This window comes from Castanea sativa, chromosome 6 (assembly GCF_040712315.1).
Source record: "Castanea sativa cultivar Marrone di Chiusa Pesio chromosome 6, ASM4071231v1".
Taxonomy (NCBI): Eukaryota; Viridiplantae; Streptophyta; class Magnoliopsida; order Fagales; family Fagaceae; genus Castanea; species Castanea sativa.
In genome coordinates, this window is record NC_134018.1 from 34,073,446 (window position 1) to 34,089,345 (window position 15,900).

Sequence of the window (15,900 nt, forward strand, 5' to 3'; positions counted from 1 at the left end):
CAGTCCCTACACATTTCCCTGCACCAGAAGCAAGGAAGGGGATCTTTGGGTAGATATGGTAATGAATTTAATAGAAAATATAAATACAAGAATTATGTTAATTCATGTCTTCTAAAACATACAAGCAATAGTCCAACCACAATTTAAGACATTTCAAATCTTATCCATTCAAATTCAAAACACCACTGCAACAAACATGGGAAAGGATTTATAGTTACCTGAAGTATCCAGCAACGGAATTAATTAAGGAAAAATATTTGCATTATCTCCTTGTAGAATATTGCAACAGGAATTATAAAGAGAATAACAAGATTCATGAGAACCGTAACCATGCATCATCGTCCTTATAGACTCTTCGTTAATTCATTATTTGATTCCAGTCTACTAGAATAAGTTGAGCTGGATTGGTCTCTCTTTATGGAAAAGGCTGGTTGTTTAGGAGTTGGAAGGTTCACAGTTTCACCATCAAGCATCTTGATAATAATTGACATAGTGGGGCGATCACTTGGGTCATGTTGTACACATAAGAGACCAATATTTAGGCACTTCACAAACTGATGTGCAATGCAAGTCGTCCGTTAAATCCAACAGCTTGTCACCGGTCCACAATCTCCATGCCTATGACAGTAAACAAACATTGGTATGAAGTAAAAAAATTACCAAAGCATAGGTTATTAGAAAATTAACACACCTACATAGCCTATAATGAAACAAAATATGATGAGAATGAAGATGGTTATGAAAATTCAACACACTTACATAACTTAGAAGGCTCATTGCTTCTTTTGACTGATAAAAACCAGTGTTCTTCTTTCCACTTATAATCTCAAGTAAAACTACACCGAAACTAAAAATATCGGATTTGATTGAAAAGATTCCATCTAATGCATACTCCGGAGACATATAGCCACTACATCACAACAATTGTATGAATTATGATATTAGCAAGACACTTTTTTGTGCATATTATCTAAACAAAGTTAGTAGAATGAAGATTTGCCATAATACATAAATAATCAGCAACAACAATCATATTGTGTAGAGGAAACATACTAAGTTCCAGCTTCTCTTGTTGTGTTTGCCTCCATTTGTTTTCCACCAGCAATCCTCGCCAATCCAAAGTCAGATACTTTGGGGTTCATTTCATGGTCTAGAAGAACATTACTAGTTTTCAAATCTCTATGAATGATTCTTAATCTAGAGTCTTGGTGAAGATAAAAAAGCCCTTGAGCAATTCCCAAAATGATGTTGAAACGCATCTCCCAGTCCAAAAATATGGTTTGCTTTTGATCTTGTGTTTTTCCATAAATCCATTTCGCATTTGAAAAAATAATTTTAGCAACTAAAATAAGAACTAAAATTAACATAATATGGATAGTAGATAAAGGAAATAGGTTTAGAAGCCAACCAAATAAGAAGTATAAACTTTTGTTAGCCATGTACTCATAAATTAAAATCGTTTCATACCCTTTTATGCAATATCCATAGTCTAACAAGGTTCCGATGCTGAAGTTTTGCAATCAATACCACCTCGTTCTTCAATTCTTGTAGACCTTGACCTGAGACACTTGAAAGTCTCTTTACAGCAATTTCTTGACCACTTGGAAGCTTACCCTGGGACCACAATTCCCAATACACAATATTACCATTAACCCAAAACAAGTTGACATGTACATTAATGACCACTAAATGTTGCTGAGATTACCTTGTAAACAGGCCCATAGCCTCCTTGTCCAAGCTTGTTTTCATCTGAGAAGTTATTAGTAGCAACTCGTATGCTTTCCAAATCATAAAAAGGTACATCTATTCCTTTCTCATCTTCTTCTTGGAATTCACCTGAATCTATCAAGTCTTGGACATAGCTTTCACTATATAACATGCGTTGTACTCGATTTCTTTGGTCAATTTGTCTATTTTCTAAATTCAGAAGACACTAATCTATCTTAGTTCACATGTTAATTGCATGGAAGAACTTGTAACAAGTTTTTTTTATGATTCAATCTAACCCAAAATAAAATATATAAAAATAAAAAATCAACGTGCATGGTATGCAGTTTGCAAAGTGCTTACCTTGTCTCTTGGTCATCTTTCTTCGCCATATGTAGATAAAAGTAATGGCAAAAAGAACAATCACGCTAGTTATTCCAACAATCAGAAGTAATATCATTACTCTTTCTGATGGTGAAGAAACTAAAACAAAGAAAGATGACTAGTCATACTTCAGTGTATAGAATTTGAATAGAAATCTTTCGCATCATGTATAGTAGTTACAGTAGCAAATAGGCTCAAGCGTAGCGTTAAATGTTACTGTGCTCACGTTGAGCCACATCAGCATCTACGTCATTATCCATTTTCTTTCCAATTTTCTTATAATTTTTTTTGATATTTACTTTTTTTTTAATAATTGTACTTTCTTCAACCTTTCTCATGTCTTTATCTTTTCATCTCACCACTACCTTCAGCCTTAATATCACTTTTCATTTTTCTTTATTTTGTCCCTTCGCCTTTTCCTCCTTTACCTTTTCATCTCTCCACTACCCTCAACCTTAATGTCACTATTCATCTTTCCATTTATTTTCCTTTATTTTGTCTCTTCATATTCACATCATCTTCTATAAATTTGTCATTCTCACTTTCATTCTTTGCATAATTTTCCATCACAAAAAGGTTGTTTCTCCCTCCCTTCCTCCCTCTCTCTCTCTCTCTCTCTCTCTCTCTCTCTCTCACACACACACACACAATAATTTTTGGGGTATTTTTTTTTTCCTGCATCTCTGCTTAAGTTGATAAATTTTTGTATTTATTATAACTCTACATTGGGTTGGTATGATTTAGTTTTGTGTTTTAAGTTTTTTTTTTGTTCTCTTTGATTGTTAAATATTATACTATTGTGTTATAATAAAATTAAAAAAGATAATATATATATTATTATATTACATAACATGATTTGGGTAATTTGGTGTTTATTGTTATATATATATATAAATATATATATATATATATATTATTTTTACTTTTTTATTCTTTTCATCTTATTTTATTCAATATTTAAACTCAATCACATCCTCCAAATAATCAAATTATTTATATTTTCTTTTTTTAATTAAACATATAGTATTTTATTTAAATTTAAATAAATTAAATTGTACTCACTTTTTTTAACATTTACACTTTCTCCAACCTTAAGTATAGTGTTTAATGTTACTGTGCTCACGTTGAGCTACATTAGCATCTACGTCATTATCCTTTTTCTTTCCAATTTTCCTATAATTTTTCTTAACATTTACTTTTTTTTTTTTAATAATTGCACTTTCTCCAACCTTTCTCATGCCTTTACATTTTCATCTCTCCATTACCCTCAATTATAATATCACTTTTCATCTTTTTTTTATTTTGTCTCTTCATCTTTCCCTCACTTACCTTTTCATCTCCCCACTACCCTCAACTTTAATGTCACTATTCATCTTTCCATTCATTTTTCTTTATTTTGTCTCTTCATATTCACATCATCTTCTATAAATTTGTTATTCTCTCTTCCATTTTTTGTATAGTTTTCCATCACAGAAAGGTTCTCTCTCTCTCTCTCTCTCTCTCTCTCTCTCTCTCTCTCTCTCTCCATTGGGTTGGTACGATTTAGTTTTGTGTTTTAAGCTTTTTTGTTCTCTTTGATTGTTAAATATTATACTGTTGTGTTATAAGAAAATTAAAAAAGATAATATATATAAGAATATAATATATATTATTTTGTTACATAACATGATTTGGGTAATTTGGTGTTTATTGTTATATATATATATATATATATATATATATATATATATATATATATATATATAATTTTTACTTTTTTAATCTTTTCATCTTATTTTATTCAATATTTAAACTCAATCACATCCTCCATATAATTAAAAATATTTTATTTAATTTATATTTAAATAAATTAAATTGTACTCACTTTTTTTTTTTTTTTTTTACATTTACACTTTCTCCAACCTTTTCCCTTTACATTTTAATCTCCCCACTACCCTCTCTCTTAATATCACTCTTCATCTTTCTCTTTATTTTGTTTCTTCTTATTGTTATCATTTAAGTATAAATTTGGCATTCTCTTTTCCATTATATGCATAATTTTTCTTCACAAAAAAATTTATTTCTCTCTCTTTCTCTCTCAATTTTTGGTGATATATATATATATATATATATATATATATATATATATATATATATATATATATATATATATATATTGTGGGGAGTAAAATGACCCAAGCGGGCATTTGAGTCTTTGGGCTCTAACAAGGAGGGCCGACTTGTTCTTAAATTAAGAACCTGTTAGTACTGCAAATCGGCCCATACGCCGAGGGTCCGAGGACACGTCCGAGGGTGAGTTTCTCCTCGGATAGACCCAAGAGAACTCGGAGATTCACTATAAAGGTCAAGGCAGAATTCCAGAAAGATTGTTGGTTAAAAGGGGGAATCCCTGAACCTTTGAGATACACCAGTGTTAGAAAAATATCGTAGGCAAAGGCTGCCACCTCCACATTAAAGACCCTGCACCTACCTCCCTGGCCGCATTAATGGGGAAGTGACTCCTGAACAGTAGAACCGAAACTTCTGGTTACTATTCAAAGTACTAAGAGAAGAAATATCTAGGGGGGAGGAGATTTGAGCAACACGTGGATAAAGCACTAAGGGAAGAAATATTTAAAGGGGGTGAAGGCCCAAGAAAAAGGGGATCAGTGAGTAACCAAGAAAGAAATTAAGAATTGTAACCTTTAAGAAAAAAAAAATACAGAAGTGGTCCTCAGCTTACGTCCGAGGAGGTTCCTTTGCAATCATCATCTACTATTTACAAGTATCTTCACACCTTAGCCTGTTATCAAGTTTCCAATATCTCTAAATTAGATTTCAAACCCACACTTTACAAATTTCATTGTTTAAGGCTCATTGGGCCTGAGTCCATAATTGTCTTTAGGTCCAGGTGCAATTGTGCACTTACATATATATATATATATATATTGCATCTCTGCTTTAGGTTGAGAAATTTTTGTGGTTTTTAGAACTCTACTTTAGGTTGATGCGATTTAATTGTGTTTTAAGCTTTTTTTTTTTTTTTTTCACTTTGGTTGTTAAATTTTATCATATTGCATTGTAAAGAATTAAAGTTAATATATAAGAATGTAATATTATAATATTACATAATATGATTTAAATAATTTGTTATTTATTTAGAGATAATTAATTTGGTGTTTATTGTTATATCCTTTATTTTTACTTTTTTTTTCTTCTCATATTATTTTATTCAACATTATTATTATTACTGTTGTTGAATTAATATATTAGATTGTATATTTTTCAAAAGTCAATATATTAACTTGAAAGAAAATGAAAAACCAACTATTAACCAATAAAAACTAAAATAATAATATTATCACACGTAACGCGCGGGTTTATGACCAGTTAAACGATAATTAGTGGAAGTTAAAGGATGTATGGTTTCATCAATTTGTGAAACAAAAATATTTATTGTTATACAAAATACAGAATATAACAATGTATGACAAGGTAATGATCACATTGACATTGCTGCAGACGATTTTGCAAATTTTAGGAAAGACTTGCCAACTTTGGAGGTAAAATTAGAATCGTTACACGTAAGTAAAAGAAAAGCCCCTGAAAATCAGTCCTTAGCTAAATACACAAGGTCCTAACAATGTGCTAAATCACGAAAGCAACCATTATCAAAGTTAGTAAAGGAAGAAATTAAAAAATCTCAGCTGGGGCAACATTAACTAAATCTTCATTTGTAATAAAGTAATTTAATTTGCAATATGTACATGATATAGAATCCTAACCTTGTGTACAACTTAACTTTGTGCCATCCCATCGAAAGCTTTTGGTGCAAAGGCACCTCCTCTTCCCATCACTAGCTGATTTGCAAGTTGAATGTGGCCAATCCTTGCAATCTGTAGATAAATTACAGATTGGCTCTAGTGGTGGCTCCCAAACAATCTCAACTTCATCTGTAACTCTAGACAAAACATTAGAACTAGAGTTTCTTGGAGTAGTTTGATTAAATGGCAATGACTGGTTTAGCCGCAGACTTCCAACATCCTTGACTTGGATAAAAAAAATTTGGTGCGGACACCACATCTGTAGAGATTATCTTTATCATTTATGTTATCTTTATTTGGGTTTATCTTTAGTATTGGATTAGTATTTGAGATTGTTAGGATTATCATATTAGTATTTGAGATTATTTAGGATTTGTTTAGGAGTGTTTATCTTTATCATTATGAATCTTGGAAGCTGTATATAAAGCTCCAGATAGTTCCTTTTGTTTTTTTTTTTTACAAACTATTATTATTTTTGAGATTATTTTGCATTGATTTGTTTGGTGGTGATTCCAAACACCTTAGGTGGGAAGCCTAAGGTTCTGCGGTAGGACTAATCTAGGTGGGAAGCCTAGGTTGTCCCGCATCAACTTGGTATCAAAGCCCAACCGATCACCTTTTTCATCAACCCAAAATCACAACTGACAACCCACAACCACACTCATCACCATCAGAAAACAACATGCCATTACTCAAATACTTACCCCACGAGATTTGCAAACCAACGCAACCAAATTTCTTACCTCACGAAATCAGCAAACCAAAGCCAGAACCAATCCGTACCATATACCCCCTTTGGCCACATGAATTATTCATCCCAAAACCAACAAAAAAGCCCACTACTCCCCCAAAACCTGTGACCCCAATCTGTGCCCGCCTCTAAGACCACCACCAGGAATACATACATATATATATATATATATATATATATATATATATATATATATATATATATATATATCAAATTCACAACTTCACTCCACCAAATCAGAGACAGAGGCAGAAGAGAGTTGAAAACCAAACCCAACCACCGATCCCACCAACAGAATGACGCCATCGCACAACCCACCGCCGAAGTCATCACCAACAGCCGCCGCCGACACGCCGTCACCACTGCTCCCACGATTTGACTCACCACCTCCGATCTCCACCATCACACGCCACCGACATTGAACACCGATAAGCAACGCCGCCTCTTCGCCGATGATTCTTGTGAGGACCGACCTCCTCTTTTTTAGTTTTCCTCTGTTTCTAGTTTCTTTAGCTTCCATGTGTAATGTTTCGGTTTGACGTGCTACTGTTTGGCACTAATAGGTTTAAGTTTTATATTTTGGTCTTTCTTTATTGTATTTTTTTTAAAAAAAAGCCTAGTCTGGTCCACAAAGGCAGAAGTCTCAAGAAGGTTCCACTCCTACTGCATTACACGTGAGGCCCAATTTCATCATTGTTAATCAAGTGACCCACTGTCCAGTGAGGCCCAAGTTGTTAAGACACCCCATCCAAGGTGTGGACTTTCCTATCTTAATGGATTGAAATGCAATTTCAAATTTAATATTAATATGTCTACTATGTGCCTCAACTTTACCTTCCTAACATGCTATTGCCTTTATCCTTGTTTTGCTTAAACTTTCACATGTCTTTATTATTTTAGTTGCTGGTTTATTTTCTTTCGGCCTTTTATTTTAGCCCAAAAAAAAATTATAAAACAAAAAAAAAATCTTTAAAGTAATTAATTCTCAATATTAGTAGTTGAACTAGCATACTCACATTGTCACAATTAGGTCCTTTTAATTTAATTCTTGTTAAAGCTAGTACTGCTTAACTGCGATACCCTATGGAATTCATGACTTCTCTTCGCATTTAATTTAACTTGAGTAATATCCTTACTATTCACTTGCTAGAATTAGTTTGTTGATCTCTTTGCATGCATTTGCATAGTGGTCATCTAGTAACTAGTTCTGAAGAACAATCTAATTCCAAATCAGAGTCTAGTTCTAAATCTCACTCTAGTCCCCAATCCCACCTAAACATAGATCCTCCTCCCCAAGATGAATTAAGACATGCCATTGCAGAGCTTACTGCCCGTCTAGGCCAATTAGAGGCTAGGTATGATGAGAATAATGCACATAATGGAAGAAATAATAATAGACATGGCCCTCATCATAGGCAAGACCATAGGGACAATGAAGAAAACTCCACAAAACATATCAAAGTGGAGGCCCCTACCTTCAATGGTGTTAGGAACCCTCAGGTCTACAATGATTGGGTGTGAGAAATGGAGCATTTTTTTGAGTAGTATGAATTATCTGAGGATAGAAAGGTTAGATTTGCCAAAATGAAACTTGTAGGAAGAGCCAAACTCCATTGGCATAGTGCTGTCAACCACCTCTGTAAGACCCGCCAACCACCCATAACTCTTTGGGAAGAAATGAAGGCAAAGCTCAATGAGAAGTACTTCCCAGTATCTCATCTAGGTAACTTGTTGGATCATTGGCATGATTTGAGACAAGACAATAGGTCTGCTACTGAGTATGTAGAACAATTTGAAGAATACAGGATACGTAGCAATGCCACTAAAGATGAGCCAATTACCTTGAGTAGATTTAGGAAAAGGTCTCAATTATGACCTTCAAAGAGAATTGGTGGCCCGACATCTCAACTCTTGATGATGCTTATAACTTAATGCAAGATTTAGAACTGATCCCTAGGCCCCAAGGTGGAAGGAGATTTGACAATCGCATGTTGCCTCACAACAATTTTGAAGGTCCCCAAGGTAGAAATAGGTCTTATCCCAACAATAGACCCTTGCACATAGAAGACAATCCTCAATGTAGATGCCAAGAAGGTCCTCAGAATAGATCCAATCCCATCAATAGACCCTTATGCCCAGAAGACAAAGGGAAGAGTGTGGTTAGAGAGACATGTAGGCCCAATTCTAGAATCCAGTGCTTTAAGTGTCAAGGCTTTGGTCATATGGCTGCCCAATGTCCTAATAAGACTTTGTTGATTGAAGAATTGGATGGAGAGGAAGAGGTAGAAGAAGTAGTCCATGAGCCTAACATTGAAGACATCGTAGAAATAGGAGAGGATGATTCCACCCAATTAGCTTGCATTAGAGCCCTAACATCTTTTGATAATCTTAGTGAGGGTAGTCCTGATATGCCTATAATGAGCGTTGTTAGGTGTACCTTAGCACAATCCAAAGATGGTGATGACTGGAAAAGAAATACTATCTTCCAAACCTTTGTCAAGTGTGGGACCATAAATTGCAAGGTCATCATTGATAGTGGAAGTTGCATTAATGCAGTTTCTTCTAAACTTGTCTCTCTCTTAGTTTTGAAGTTAGTTGCCCATCTTAAAACCTATAAGGTTTCTTGGGTAGATGATTCATCTATCACCATCAAGGAAAGGTGTCTTGTTCCCATTCATATCTTCTCATACAAGGCTCAGATTTCATGTGATGTGATTCCAATGGATGTAGGACACATAATTTTAGGACGACCATGGCTCTATGATTTAGATGTCACTCTTTATGGTCGCTCGAACTCTTGTTCCTTCATGCACAATGGACAAAGGATTAAGCTTAACTCAATCAGAACTAAGTTTATTAGTGCAAGTAAGACTAAAGAAGAGCCCAAAAAGCAAAATATGAACCTCATCAGGCTAAAAGAACTTGAAAGAGCTATCAGTCAAGACTCCATCATCTTTACTTTGGTTGTTAAGGAAGCTGCACAAGATAGTTTTGAAGACCCAAGAAAAGAAGTACGGTTAGTGCTTCAAGAGTTCCAAGATGTCTTCCCTAAGGAGCTCCCAAATCAGTTGCCTCCTATACGTGATATTTAACATGCCATAGATCTTGTCCCAGGAGCTGCACTTCCAAATTTGCCCCACTATATAATGAGCCCCCCTCAACATGATGAAATGACTAAACAGGTGGATGAGCTCTTGCACAAAGGATTTATGCATGAAAGCTTAAGCCCATGTGCAGTCCCTGCACTTTTGACCCCAAAGAAAGATGGATCCTAAGGAATGTGTGTGTATAGTCGTGCAATCAATAAGATTACTGTGAAGTATCGTTTTACTATCCCTAGGTTAGATGATATGTTTGATATGATGTCAGGAGCCACAATCTTTTCGAAGATTGATTTGAAAAGTGGATACCACCAGATTAGGATTCGCCCAAGTGATGAATGGAAGACTACTTTTAAGACAAAGGATGGTCTATATGAGTGGCTAGTAAGGCCCTTTGGTTTATCAAATGCTCCTAATACTTTTATGAGAATGATGACACAAGTACTAAGGTCTTTCATGGGCAACTTTGTGGTAGTGTACTTTGATGACATCCTCATTTATAGTAAGTCAAAGGAGTAACATTTGGACCATCTTAAACAAGTTTGTTCCACTTTGAGGAAAGAAAACTTGTATGCCAACCTCAAGAAATGCTCTTTCTTCACTGATAGTGTCATTTTCTTAGGTTTTGTGGTCTCATCTAATGGAGTTTCTACTGACCCACAGAAACTTAAGGCCATAGTGGATTGGCCCGAGCCCAAGAACATTCATGAGGTTCATAGTTTTCATGGGCTTTCAACTTTCTATTACCGCTTCATACGTGGATTTAGTACAATCATGGCATCAATCACTGATTGTATGAAGCAAGGTGAATTCCAATGGTCAAATGCTGCTGGTAAAGCATTTCAAGAAATCAAGAGGAAGATGACAGAAGCATCGGTGATGCGCCTACCAAACTTTGATAAGGTCTTTGAAGTGGATTGTGATGCGTCTAGTGTAGGCATAGGAGGAGTTCTTAGCCAAGATGGTCACCCTATAGCTTACTTTAGTGAGAAATTAAATGATGCTAAGAAGAAGTATTCAACATATGACAAAGAACTCTATGTTGTGGTACAAGCTTTAAGATATTGGAGCCATTATTTGACACCCCATGAGTTTGTCATTTATCTGATCATGATGCTCTCCGCCACATCAATTCCCAAAAGAAATTAAATGCTCGACATGTCGCTTGGGTTGAGTATTTGCAAAGATTTTCTTTTGTTTTAAGACATAAATCTGGTGTTAATAATAAGGTAGCTGATGCTTTGAGTCGTTGAGTCACCTTACTTTCTGTGATGAGCACAAAAGTCATAAGGTTTGAGAAGTTGCAAGAGAAGTATGAATCTTGCCCAGATTTTGGAGAAGTACACTACACTTAGGATTGAGCATCTTCAGGTTGTTGATGATTTTATCCTCCGAGATGGCTACTTGTTTAAAGCTAATAAGCTTTGTATCCACCACACATCAGTGAGAGACTTTTTGGTTTGGGAAGTGCACACGGGAGGACTTTCAGGACATTTTGGACGTGATAAGACAATTGAAGAGATAGAGAGGCAGTTCTATTGGCCAAGTCTTAAGAGGGATGTTGCCAAGATAATTCGTCAATGTCGTCAGTGTCAACTAGCTAAGCATTGTAAGCAAAATACTGACCTTTACACTCCTCTACCAGTTCCACACCGTCCTTCAGAGGATATTAGCATGGACTTTATACTAGGTCTCCCCCGTACCCTTAGGAAGTTTGATTCCATTCTTGTAGTGGTAGACCGGTTTTCTAAGATGGCTCACTTTCTTCCATGCTCTAAGACATGCATCCAAGGTAGCCAAGATTTTCTTTGATGAGATTGTTAAGCTGTATGGGTTACATAAAACAATTGTGTCAGATAGGGATGTTAAATTCATGAGCTATTTTTGGAAGACCCTTTGGCACATGATGGGAACGAAGTTGAAATTCTCCACAGCATACCATCCTCAAACTGATGGTCAAACTGAGGTTGTCAATAGGAGTCTAGGAAATCTTTTGTGGTGTCTCATAGATGAGAATGGTAGGACTTGGGAATCTATACTCCCTGTAGCCCAATTTGCATACAATAACTCAGTCAATAGGTCCATAGGTCTGAGTGCATTTGAAGCTGTTCATGGTTATACACCTAGGAGACCTTTAGACCTTCTCCCAATGTCTACACATGATAGGGTTTCTGTGTCTGCAGTAGAGTTTGCTAGTCACATGCATGAGCTGCATAAAGAGATCAACAAACGAATTCATGCTAGTAATCTTAAGTATAAGGCTCAAGCTGATTTACATTGATGTCATTTAGACTTTGATGTAGGAGATTATGTTATGATTCGTATCAGGCCTGAATGATACCGTTCAAGGACCGTTAAGAAACTGAAGGCCCGCAGTGCTGGCCCATTCAAATTTATTAAAGAAACTTGGATCTAATGCTTATGTGATTGATATACCTTCAAATTATGGTATTAGTTCTACTTTTAATATTGCTGATTTAATTGCTTTTAAAGGTCCAACAATTATTCCCTATGACCCTTTTGATGATCCACCCTCTTCTTCTTTGGCTAACCCTATCCCTAACCCTACACCATCTTGTTTCCAAAAGGCACATAAAGATATTATTGATGTTATTTTGGATGAGCAATCTCTTTTTACTAGGGATGGAACAGTTCAACGCTTCTTGGTTCATTGGCGAGGACGGCTTGATCCTGACTTTACATGGATCAACGGAGAGGAGTTGCAGTAGCTTGATCCCACTCTTTTAGAGGCTTACTTGGATACACTTGCTACCACCTCATCTCTACCTCCTATCATCTGCACATATGAGCGTCGACGGTGGCGCCATGCTGACCCAGTGAGCTTGTGGCTTGATGGAGCTTATTCTGATGTCACTTGATCCTTATGAGCTTTACTCGACGGGGTCAAGTTTCTCCCACCCCAAGGGAGTTGGTGCGGACACCACATCTGTGGAGATTATCTTTATCATTTATGTTATCTTTATTTGGGTTTATATTTAGTATTGGATTAGCATTTGAGATTGTTAGGATTATCATATTAGTATTTGAGATTGTTTAGGATTTGTTTAAAAGTGTTTATCTTTATCATTATGATTCTTGGAAGCTGTATATAAAGCTCCAGATGGTTCCTTTTGTTTTTTTTTTTACAAACTATTATTATTATTGAGATTATTTTGCATTGATTTGTTTGGTGGTAATTCCAAACACCTTAGGTGGGAAGCCTAAGGTTCTACAGTAAGACTAATCTAGGTGGGAAGCCTAGGTTGTCTTGCATCAAACTTTGTTGTATTTTGATTGATACTAGTGACTCGATATTTCCCACTTGGGGCCTTGAAGCTAATCTGGCCAGAGGTAGTGTTGCGATTGAAACTGAAGTACATAGGATCACCACAATTTGAGCTAGTGCTAAGTGGATAAGGGATCGTGTTTGTGCCACAAGGCTCACAATTTTGTACAGTTGGTTCTGCAGAAATATCAAGTTTCAAATAGTGAATAAACTCAAACAAATAGGATTTGGTCTTATTTACATATAATGAAATTGCCTAGCACTGTAAATCCATCTGTCCACAAACCGACAGTCCATCATCCCATGGGCCGTGGTTGAGAGTTTATCATATACGGAGACTGGGTTAGCATTTTATTTTTGTTCAGTAAATTGACTTTTTCAATTATCGGCTCATATTGAAAAAATAATTTGGTTATTATGTAGAACTATGCTCCTTGTCAAATTCATTATAAATAAATTTACTAAGCTGTTAGTACTATTTTATGCCTCTTTAACATTTTGTATAGACTTCGGCTTGGACTATAAACAGCTGGCAGGTTTTCTAACCTTTCTACCTCATATTCAAGACGCTTTCCAAATTTCCTAAAGTACAATACTACGTTAGTAAATTCAAGCAAATTTATGTAAAATCGACCAGTTAGTACAGTACCTATATCCCAAATTGCTACACGGAGGGAGACGTTATAACCAAATACATACTCCTCTTGAACATCAACTAACTCCTGCTTCCAAATCCAGCATGGCATTCTTGGGTAGTCTTGATTATATGAATAAGACTTGCAGTCGCAGTGTTTTAGGCAGAACTCTTTGCATTCTGTTTCGTTTTCAACCCAAGACCTTTGTTCTAGGTTTTTCCTTATCTCCATCATCTTTAAGCTCAAGAAGGTGCTGCCACAGGACACCGAATTTTTTGTGCACCCATCTGAAAAATCTCCAGAATGCCACTTCTTAGCATCATATGGCTTTGAACCCTGGCAAACATTTGCATTTCAATTTATTGTTTAAATTACAGCTACTAAAATTTCCACAAACATTATACACGCTACGATTGTTGCTCGGCTCCGCAGCCAACAAGGACCATGCCCAGATTGTGCTGTGTCCATTGCTCTATCTTCCCACTAAAATTCATCACCAGCCTGTCATTCTCAAAATTTCCTTCATTTTGATCTTCTGTTGTAGAAACGAACCGAGCTTTTCCAATAAATCGTCCTCCCCTCTTTGTTGACGATTATTGCGTTCTGATTTCCGGCTGTATCTAGCATTAACGTGAAGTTCCCGCTTCCAGGGTCATCAAGGCCTCTCCAAGAAGTCAAATTGTTTCTATACGACAACAACATGCCTGGAAGAAACGTATCAGTTGGATTTTCAAAGCTCTCCCACAGACTTGTCACATTACCGTATTCGTATGAATATCCGTATAGTACCAGGTTCCCAGATTCACAATCGCGTCTGTAGTATTGCACGATTCACGCCAATAACATTCCGAATACCAATGAGCCTTCTCAGTACTCGTATCCAACACCTGGAGGTTGCCATCTGTTGTAAATCCGAAAGCTCAGGTAGTTGTATTGATAAGCGGGTCATCTCGGTTGGCAACCCATACAACAACAGTTCGCTTATCCCACATGTACCATATTTTAACATATCTTTTGTAGCCAGAACTTCCAGTAGGACTAAAGAATCCTAATTCAAACTTTCTTCCAGGCGAAACTAGAGTTTCTTCATGGTCTTTAATCCACTCGCCATACCTCAAAGAAACTGTATCAGCGCAATAAACATGAAAGGAACACATCAGTACTGGTATGTACAAGATGAACATGGAACACAGCATGCAGTTTGCGGACCATCCCTTAATTACGGTGATTGCTCCCATTTTCATTTTTGAACTTTCTGTTACCAAAATGAAAAACAGCACACGCACAAGTAGAATTTTCTTTGTTGTTAGAAGCACAGTGTCTGTGTGGTTTCTGATTATCTAATTGCAGCAATTTCTGCTGTTTTGGCCTTCTTGGTACGAAAATGCCCTGATGTTCTTGCCTATTGACGCAAAGACTTCTTGGTCATCAAATTTCACTGTCTAACTGAAAGAGGTTGCAATAAAAGTATGCAAATTGAACCACTTTTAACTTTTTGATTTGATTCCCTTCTTTTTCGTTTTCCATTATTTGTTTAAGAATTATTTTTTAAAATATTTCCTAACTCCTTTCTATCAAAAAAAAAAAGAATATAAGAAAATAATTGCACATATAAATAAGTTAACATAACCAAATATTTGTGAAATATATATAGATGTGTGTTTGTGTGTGTGTGTGTGTGTGTGTGTGTGTGTGTTGTGGGAGGGGAGGGGAGGGGAGGGGGGGGGGGGGATGAGTTATCATAAATATTAAATTTCAAAAATGCTCATGATTATTCATTAGTATAGATTGTGTTGGAGTAAGGGTGGCAATTCGTGATCGCATATCACGTTTGTGTTGTGTCACTCATAAGTATTTGACTATATAAGTCGACATTAACTCGACATGTTTACTAAGAAGGTCATGATTTTTCAATCTAATACAACCTGTTCATTAAACCGGTCGCTCACATCAACCCATTATCGTATTTTACCAAAGAGAATTTTTTTTTTTAATATTAATTTAATTGATCTAAATTATGAAGAACCAAATAAATAGATTTTAATATGTAAATTCAAAAGTAACATGCTAACTGCATCACAAATATCATTCAAAACTAAATCATATCTTAATATCATAAATAATCAATCACAATATATCAAACAAAATAAATCACAACTAATATCAGATTCCAACAATTAATTTAAGGAAAATATATAAAGGTAAAGGTAAAAGTAAAGGACGTTGGTGATGA

At 35.6% G+C, this 15,900-nt stretch overlaps 1 pseudogene; it reads right to left on the minus strand.

Annotated features, from left to right (window-relative positions):
• Positions 1-335: 335 nt before the first annotated feature.
• Positions 336-15,900, minus strand: part of LOC142640593 (G-type lectin S-receptor-like serine/threonine-protein kinase At4g03230) — a 59,744-nt pseudogene continuing 44,179 nt past the window's right edge.